Below are 8842 nucleotides of genomic sequence, written 5' to 3' on the forward strand. Positions count from 1 at the left end.
CACCTTCTTCTACTGTGAAACCTCCTTTTACTGCCTGACCAGTGTCCTGAAAACTCATCCCTGCACCAATATCAGGGATATTTGTGGGCTCATGTAGTATGTAACCTACTAAATCATCAGCGTGGCCTTGCAGGCTCCAAACCCAGAGGAAGAACCGATGGGGGAGATGTTGGGGATCAGAATAGTCCAGAGGAGAAGGTGATTTTAAGTAGAGGTCTTTGCCTATCTCCCTAAGTGTTTACTATGTGCCTACTTGTCAACTTCAGCTTCACAAACTGCTCGTCTCCAGCAGTGACATTCTACTTGTAAAAAACACAAACTAGTCTTTCCGCTAAGGAAGTGTTTTTTTTCTTTCGTTCCTCTTGCTCTCCAAATTCATGGGTTGCAATTGTTCATTATCATCTTTATCATGATAACAATAATACAATGAGTGAACATCTTGCCTGTATCTTAGGAGTGCCAAGCGTTTCTATAAAAAATATAATTATATGTTCACCTGAAACTAATGTAACATTGTGGGTCAATTAAAAAATTAGAAAACAGATATATAATTAATAATTAAATAGACATATGTGAACATTTATATATTTACATCAGAATATTTCCATTAAATTAAAGTGAAATGAGATGGTAGATGTTTTTATTTTTATTTTTATTTTATACAGAAATTGTAGCAGGTGCCGTTGGTGTCCCACCCATAATCCGGGGTCCTATCGCTTCAGCACCAGCCTGCATCTCCTTGCTGAGGAGAGATGAGGCCTTTCTTCCCTGCTTACTAGAGGCAGAAGCAACACGGGGAATCGACCACCCCCACCCAGACATCTTTCCAAAGACGGGCTGAATGGATATATAAATACCCCCCCCCCACTCGGCTCTCAGCAGAGTTACACTTCAGCAGTGTATTATACCTTTGCAGTGTGTCCTGTACCATTGCCTACAGTTTCTCCCCAGAATTAGGTTCCAGCTTAAGTCCCCGGAGAACAGGCTTATTAACGTGCTTTTTTTTTTTTTTTAAGATTTTATTTATTTGACAGAGAGAGACACAGCGAGAGAGAGAACACAAGCAGGGGGAGTGGGAGAGGGATTAACAGGCTCTCCACCGAGCAGGGAGCCCCATGCGGAGCTCCATCTCCAGACCCTGGAATCATGACCTGAGCCGAAGGCAGAAGCTTAACAACTGAGCCACCCAGGCGCCCCTATTAACGTGCTTTTAACAATGTGTCTCTTTGGGGCGCCTGGGTGGCTCCGTCAGTTAAGCGGCTGGCTTTGGCTCAGGTCATGATCCCAGGGTCTGGGATCGAGCCCCGGAGTAAGGCTGCTTGATACAAGCCTGCTTCTCCCTCTCCCTCTCCCGCTCTCTTTGTCTCTTCCCCGCCCCCCCCCCCCCCCCCCCGCTGGTGCTCGCTCGCTCTCTCCTGTTCACGCTCCCTCTCTCTCTCTCAAATAAAGAAAATCTTTAAAAAAAATAATAATGTGTCTCTTTCCTGTCTTACCGCTCCCCTCTGCTACTGTGTATCCTATACTAATGGTGTGCAAGCAAACTGGCGCTCAAAGCATAAAGAAAACAAAAAACAAGGGAAAACAAGGGCGCCTGGTTGGCTCAGTTGGTTAAGCGACTGCCTTCGGCTCAGGTCATGATCCTGGAGTTCCAGGATCGAGTCCTGCGTCGGGCTCCCTGCTCTGGCGGGGAGTCTGCTTCGCCCTCTCACCTTCTTCCCTCTCGTGCTCTCTATCTCTCATTCTCTCTCTCTCGAATAAATAAATAAAACCTTAAAAAACAAAACGAAAACAGCCCTGATGTTTAGCACTTGCTGATTTCCATGGTGTAAATACTCCTGCCACGTCCTATTTCAAGCTCTCCGTGCGCCACCTCTGAACACGGAGCTGGGAAGAAGTATATACAGTTAGCTCTCCCCAGGCCAGTAGGAGCCGCCTCCCACATTCCACCCACCGCACCTCCTAAGTAACTGCTTGCACTCAGGATCCTTGTTTCAGGGTCGGCTTCTGGGGGAATACAAAAACAGAAAATAAAGTTCAGAGAAACGAGGTAATTTCCTTAGGTGGAGATGCTTGGTCAGTGGCTGAAGGAATACCTTATTATTACTTAACAGTTTATATGGTAGGATGTGATGTTATTATGTTAGTGACTTAGACTTTGACTTGTTTGTCAAATAGGAATGCGTTAAATACACACACTGAATTGTAATTTCGTTATTCTAAAAACCGTGAAGCAGATAATAAAATTCCATATTGCAAAATTATATCATAATATTCTGCCAAAAGGTCTGATTCTCTCCATTCCTTATCCTTGGTGGCTACAGTTTCCCTAGCTCCGGACTCATGTTTGCTTATGTAATTAGAAAGATTAATTTTGCAGAGTAGGATTCAGAACCATGACATATTTATTGTATTCCTCAGTGGAACAGAAATAAATTAATCAGTTCTGCGATTTTCCTTTAAAAAAAAGGTGCTAAAACACATTTAGAACTTCATAGCTTTTGAGAACACTGCCTTGAAGTCACTTCTCTTTGAAAAATGTTTTCCACTGCCAAGAAATTCCAAGCAACTCAATCCGTTTTGCTTTTCCTTTGCAACATGGGCTCAATATTGCCAAGCACACGAAGCCCAATCTGCAGGCGTCTCCAGTCAATGTACAAAATGAAAGGATTTCCACTCGCAGGCACATTCCTTCTTGGCCTCCTGCAAAAATGGGTCAGTGTGCCAAATATGATATGTGATATGAATTGGATGCTGAAACTTGCGTGACTGATTCATACGTGGCTCTTAGTGCGTCTAACCGTCTTAAGAACTGTTCAGTGCTCTTCCGGTAGAAACAGACGTGAGTTTCGGAGGTCGACAGTACAGAACCATTTCCTTCAACTCTACCGACCCTACGTGCAGATCTTAACTTCTCCTTTACTGCGTTTGTATTCATGGCTTTATCAATATCCTCTTTTATTTAAATACCTCTTTGAATTATATTCTATTTAGTAGATTGTCCCAAGCTTGCTTATCTTCCACCTGAGGAGCACAGGACTAGAAAGTACTTCATGATTGTTAATGCACTGATCTGTGATTTTGTGGCACAGAATTAGATCCTGGGTCTAATTATGCAAATTAAGAGTGAATAAATCGCAGACCAGGCCATTAGCAGACTGTTAAGGCCTGGGAAGAGACATGATCTTTTAGTTCATTCAAGAAACCATTTATCAACTGCCTGGTTTGTATTGGGAACTGGACATGCTAAGAGTATTGTAATGGATACAGAGAAGTTAATTGCTTCTGTTTGTGTGTTTGCTGAAACTTGGTCAATGTTTTGCTTGTATCTCTCACATAACATTTTATTTCCATGTCTTGCATTTATTAATTTGTGTATTTATCTTTCCCCCTTCATTAGATTTTAAGCACTTTCAAGACAGACATTGGTCTTATTTATTTACTATTTGCCTAAGTGCCATGTGAAAAAATACTCAAGGAAAATTGTTGACCTGAACTGAGAGGTGGATGCCTATTTTTTTAAGGCCTGTGCTTGAGCTAGCAACACAACTTAGGACCTCTGACTTCACATTCTCAGCTGCTTTACCCTCTATTTATAATTAATAACATAATTTGTGATGTAAATGCCTTGGTGTCTAAAGAGTTTATTATTAATGGGACCACTTGAGTGCTTAATATGGCAACATGTATGAATGCCTATTTGGATAATATCTTTTAAAGTGTTAGATTTTATTCTGACTCAGCGGATTGTCTCTTTCACTGGCTCCTATAAATGTGGCCCAAGGTTGTGGGTGGCAAAAATGCAGCCTGTGGACCACATGGGTTCTCTAGGCCATATTCAAAACATGGAGAATTCTTGAATTCCAGATGTAACCCAGGCTTTGGGTACAACTCTCCTAAAAAAAGCCATGCCTCAGAGATTCTGAGCCAGTGATGGGGCCGGTCCGTGAAAAATGTGTTGTACCCCCTTCCCCACCTCACGCCCCCCCCCCCCCCCAGGCTTTAGCCTCCAACCCAGTTCTCAAGCTTTGGCCTGCTTTTAATTGAGTCCTTGGGAATTCACAAGAAATCTTTGCACAATTTCCTGTTTGCCACTCTTTTCTCCAACTTGATCCTGTCAGCTTTCGCCCTGTCTTTATTCCGAACCTCTTCTCTCCTCCCCCATTCCACCACCTCACCACCCTCCTCCAACCCCCGCAAAGGAAAAACCTACACCCTGGCCTGGTTGGGCAACATTGACTTAACTTTGGCTGAAGCCTAGCACCCAAAGAGTTCTACTCCTGTGATATGAATTAAATTCAAAGGCAAGAATGAGATTGTACTATAAAATGATATAACAAGAACGAGATCAAAACCAATCAACCTTGTGGATGATAAATACGTGGTATTTGTACTGTCGGCTGCCCCTCCCATATCTATGGTGTGCATTGCTGCTCTGTCCTAAAGCTCTTTCCCACTGCGCCTGAACAAGATTCAAGAATCCTTCTGAACACCGTTATTTACCACCTTCAACCAGAATTGGTCCACAACTTGGAATATATTTTTTAAAATCGTCTTTCAAATGCCTTCTCTTGTTGGTTGAGAAGAACTCGTCTTTAAAGGAAGATTTCTTCAAGTGTGGTTTCTAAGCCAGCAGCATGAGCATCACCTGGGAATTTGTTAGAAATGGAAGTTCTCTGGCTCTAACCCAGACCTAGTCAGATCCTCTGGGGATAGAGCCTAGGAATCCATGAGTTGTTTTGTTCTTTTTATTGTCACAAAATATGCATAATATGCATAATATAAATATACCCTTTAACCATTTGTATAGTATACAATTCAGTGGCATTAAATAGGGCTACTGTAGTATAACCATCACCATGGTCCGTTTCCAGAACTTTTTCATCATCCTAAACAGAAACTCTGTACCGGTAAATAATAACACCCCCTACTCCCATCCACTCCCAGTCCCTGGTTACTTCTACTTTCTACCTCTATATATTTGCTTATTCTATATACCTCATATAATGCAATCATACAACATTTTTCTTTCTGTATCTGCCTTATTTCCCTTAGCATAATGTTTTTAAGTTTCATCTATGTTATAGCATGTACCTGAATTTCATTGTTTTTTTTATTTTTTTTTACAGCTGGATAATATTCCATTGTATGTATAGACCACATTTTGTTTAGCTTTTGCTCTATTAATGAATATTCGGGTTGTTTCTAACTTTTAGCTATTATGGGTAATGCTGCTATGAACATTGGTCAACAGCATACCTTTGAGTCTCTGGTTTTATTTATCTGTTTTTTAGATTTTATTTATTTATTTTGAGAGAGAGAGAACCTGTGTGAGAGAGAGTGGAGAGAGGGGCAGAAGCAGAGGGAGAGCAAGAATCTCAAGCAGGCTCCATGGAGCCTGACGAGGGGCTTGATCCCATGACCCTGAGATCATGACCAGAGCTGTAATCAAGAGTCAGATGCTTAACTGACTGAGCTACCCAGGCACCCCTGAGTCCCTGCTTTTGATTCCTGTGAGTATGTGCTAAGAAGTGGACTTGTTGGATCATTCAGTAATTCTATGTTAACTCTCTAAGGAACTGCCAAACTGTTTTCCATAGTGGTTGCACTGTTTTGCATTCCTACCAGCAATGTACAAGGGTTCTAATTTCTCCACATCATTGCTAACACTTGCTGCTTATATATATATATTTTTTGATAATAGGCATCCTAATGGGTGCGAATTGGTATCTCACTGAGGTTTTAATTAGTATTTCCCTAATGACAAGTGATGGTAAGCATCTTTTCATGTGCTTATCAACCATTTACATATCTTCTTTGGAGAAATGTCTATTCAAATCTTTTCCCCATTTTTGAATTGGGTTGTTAATTTTTTGCTGTTGAGTTTTGGGAGCTCTCCATATATTGTGGATATTAATCCCTTATCAGATATATAATTTACTAATATTTTCTCCCATTCTGTGGGTTGTCTTCTCAATCTCTTGAAAGTGTCCTTTGATGCACAAAAGATTTTTATTTTTGTGATGTTCAATTTATCTATTTTTTTGTTTCCTGTTTAAGAAATCATAGCCAAATCCAATGTCATGAAACATTTTCCCTGTGTTTTTTTCTAAGAGGTTTATAGTTTTATATCTTATGTTTTAATTTTAGCTCTTAGGTCTTTGATCCATTTTGAGGTAAGTTTTATATATGGTACAAGGATCTAGCTTCATTCTTTTGCATGTGGATGTTCAGTTTTGCCAGTACCATTTATTGAAAATTGTTCTTTTCCCATTGAATTACCTTTTTTCTTAAAGATTTTATTTATTTATTATTTGACAGAGACACAGCGAGAGAGGGAACACAAGCAGGGGGAGTGGTAGAGGGATGCGGGGCTCGATCCCAGGACCGTGGGATCATGACTTGAGCCGAAGGCAGACACTTAACCACTGAGCCACCCAGGCACCCCTCCCATTGGATGATCTTAGTACCCTGGTAACAATCTGTGTTTTGACTAAACCTCCAAGTAACTCTAATTAATGTACACTCAAATTTGAGAACGAATATGCTAAGTGGGTTTTACCCTTTATCTTATACTCAACCAACATAAGATTGGGACAGTCATAACCTGGCCCTCCCAATGTATGGAAGGCATTTTATCTTGAAATTATGAGTAATCCCACTATAATCATCTAACAAGAATCCTAGACATTGAGAGTACTCATATCAAAAAGGAAAATGTTACCAATTTAACATTTGTTAAATTTGTTAACATTTCAACAACATCCATACTTGTTATAACCAGTAAGTGATCCACTCAATTTCTCTTATTGCCCTGTTAGAATTAACCATAAGAAAAGACTATGACATTTGATTAATTGGGCTCTAGAAATAGTTTTCTAACAGACAATCTTAAAAAGATTTTTACCAAGCTTGATCTTAAATTTGTTTATGATAAGCAATGTTCATCTCAAGTTTTAGTGTAGAGAGTTAACAAGACTAAAATTTTAAAAGCTTAGCTAAATTTTGTATTAAAGCTTGGCTTGAACCGTACTAAATTGGTACTCAGTTTTCATGTATTAATGAAAAAAGAGACTAACCCATTATAAATAAATCTATTCATAGTATAGTTAAAAATTTTTTTTGGTATAGTTGGCTTGTATACAGCCAAGCTAAACCAGCCACATCTAAATGTACCGATGAGGGATGCGTGGGCGGCTCAAGCGTCTGCCTTTGACTCAGGTCATGATCCCAGGATCCTGGGATCGAGTTCCGCAACAGGCTCCTTGTTCAGTGGGAGCCTGCTTCTCCCTTGGCCTGCTGCTTTCCCTGCTTGTGCTCTCTCTCTCCGACAAATAGATAAATAAAAATCTTAATAAAATAAAATAAATGCACCCATGATATGCATGTCCAAGCTTTGTAGCAATATCTAGAAATTTATCTTCAATATAGTCTAGAAGAAAAAGAGTTACATGAAGCTGCCAAACATTCCAAAATTCAGTGACACAGATTGATTTCTACTTATTATTTAAATATCCAGGCTTATTTAATTGACAAATTAGACTTTATATCTTAGTTAACTGTATCTTTCAGTGATCAGTCATCATCCAACCCTGCAATAAATGTTAGTTGATTAAAGTAGTAAAGGTTAAAACGTTGAAACCACATGCTGTAGTTCTCAAAAATCAAGTCAACATGTGTAAAGGGAAGAATTATTAGAGGATTTATGAAATCTGGCCTGAACAAATTAATCCATCAGTTTAGCCAAAGGTCTGTCAATGAATTCAAGAACCTTTTCAAAAAGGGAAACATCTGTTGCAATTTAAATAAGTGAATGTTGTGGATTATTCTTTCTGAAAAAGTCTACAATCTTTCATACAAATGTATTTGAAAGTTCATTCGAAATTACTCTAGTGTCTTTGGGGATCATGGGGCAGTCCTTAGGGGATTTGTCCTATCACTGTATTCTCTACCCTTTCTTGGTGATAGAAAGTAATGTGAACTTCACTGGGGCTAAAAGATGTTGTAACAAACCATGATGCCAACTGTCCAGGAAGAGATCATTGTCTAGATGAGTACACAAAGCCTCTACCTACCTGTGTTGCATTTATTGAAATGATGTACATAATGAGAGATTTAAAGGTACTTCCAAATATATACACATATATCATATGTACACACCGTATATATATATATATACATTTCTGCCTTACACATTAACTTAGAACATAAACTTTAAGTTAGAAGAGTCCCACCATATTTTGAACTGGGTATGACAGGAATTATATACACATAATAGATAAGAAAACTGAAGCTCACAATCATTGCATGAATTTGTTCTAGAATTCACAGCAAGCAAGTGGCAGGGCTTAAACTTACACTAATGCCATTTGACACTGGGGCATTGCTTTTCCTGTTGCAACATATTACCTTCCCAGCTGTGTTTTTTAATAAATAATGAGGGCTCATCAGGGGTCGCCTACCCCTGCTACTTGAAGTGTGATCTGTAGACCAGCAGTATGGCATTTCTTGAGAGCTTGTGAAAATGCAGAATCTCAGGCCCCTCTCAGACCTAATGAATCAGAATCTACATTTTTACAAGATCCCCAGGTACGTTTTATTGTTTTAGAACTCACTTTGGAAAAACAATGCTACAATTTACATGCTAAAAAAGACTTGCTGAAACCCTTAAGATTTAATTTCAGCTTTCATAAAAACAATTTTCTATATTTCAAAGATGTATAATGATTGATTTTCGTGGAGTTTGTTCTAGACTTATTAAAAGACAGAAGATTCACTAACTATTATGGGTTTGAGACTAATTCTTTAATTTTTATTTAGGAATTAGTTCAGTGCTACACAGAAA

The sequence above is a fragment of the Eumetopias jubatus genome, unplaced genomic scaffold (genome assembly GCF_037043125.1).
Source record: "Eumetopias jubatus isolate StellerSeaLion01/CBP00866 unplaced genomic scaffold, mEumJub1_p1.0 scaffold_15, whole genome shotgun sequence".
Lineage (NCBI taxonomy): Eukaryota > Metazoa > Chordata > Mammalia > Carnivora > Otariidae > Eumetopias > Eumetopias jubatus.